Below are 1366 nucleotides of genomic sequence, written 5' to 3'. Positions count from 1 at the left end.
CATCGATGGACATCCAAGGGGGAGTGTTATGAATAATATAGATGTGGATGTCCATTAGTCTAAGCCCATATTCTTGGCCCATGTAATCTCCTATATATATGACTATCTCACAATGTAAATGACACACCTTGAATAGAACAATACAAGAGTCTATTCTCTCTTCTCTTTCTCTCCTTCATCTCTTCTTCTTTATTCTTGTTATTCTCTAGGAATAGTTCATAACACCTATAATTTAATAACTCTATTTTTCTTTTTCAAAAGCCAAATTTCATGTATCTATCTATATTATTTATAGCCACCAACATAGCTATTTGGCGCTGACGGGGTATGATTTTCCACGTACTAAACATTGATTAGTCCACATTTACCACGATAATTTTTTGTAATATTCATGGATGCAACTTTCATAACTTTTTCACCTTTCATGTTTACGTGTCCAAAATGACTTCGTCATAACTGTGTGCAGACTGGTAACTTTCTAATCTATTTTGTTGCATGTGTTTTCAAAGAATTGATCCTTCGTCATTAAGCTAAAGCCATTCTTTTTCTCATCGTGTAGGACCCCATTATTTTTTACTATAAATATAAATAATTATAACAAAAAAAATAATAATAATAAAGCTCATCATCTATCTGATCAATGTCTTTTCCCACCGCCATATTATGCTACCTTACTATAAAGTTAATTTTGCATGAAATTGAATATTTGGTAATGTAAAACATTTTTCATGTGTTCCTCTCAATATTTCAGGTTTAATTTTCTCTTGTATTAATTTTGATGAGTAATTTATATAGAGTAAAAATTTTGGCTTTAAACAGGTCTTTTTTAAATGGATGGTGAGATTGGTCAATTTAGATTAGTCGATCCTTGGAACCTGTAAATATACTCCTCCTTAAGGTCTCAGACTCGATTTTCTCTGGTGCCAATTTAGATAGGATAATTTATAGCTTCTTCAAAAAAAAAAAAATAGTCGATCTTTGGACCGGATACCAAATTTTTTAAATAAAATAAAAACATTTGTTTTTCCTTAAAGGAAAAACATCCACCATACGTACATATGAAACCCACTTTTACTTTTTTTAAAAAAAATAATAATTTTATCTTTGAAAAATGACCATAAAGTGTTTCCAATATCTTTTTCTATGTGGAATTTACGATGTTGCCCCTCTCTTTTCATCTTTAAATACCCAACTCCTTCAATTCAGTTCTTCCCTTTTCCCCTCCTTTCCTCCCTTCAACTCATTTTGAAAATAATTAGCAATTTCTTTGTTTCCTTCTCTTTGTTTTGTTTTAGCATTTGCTTGTAACAATGTCGTCCTTCTATGAAGAGGAATTTCCGGTCCAGTTGATGAGTCATTCGGTTCA

This window comes from Trifolium pratense, linkage group LG1 (genome assembly GCF_020283565.1).
Source record: "Trifolium pratense cultivar HEN17-A07 linkage group LG1, ARS_RC_1.1, whole genome shotgun sequence".
In the NCBI taxonomy this organism is placed as follows: domain Eukaryota; kingdom Viridiplantae; phylum Streptophyta; class Magnoliopsida; order Fabales; family Fabaceae; genus Trifolium; species Trifolium pratense.
Note: the sequence above shows the minus strand (reverse complement) of the source record.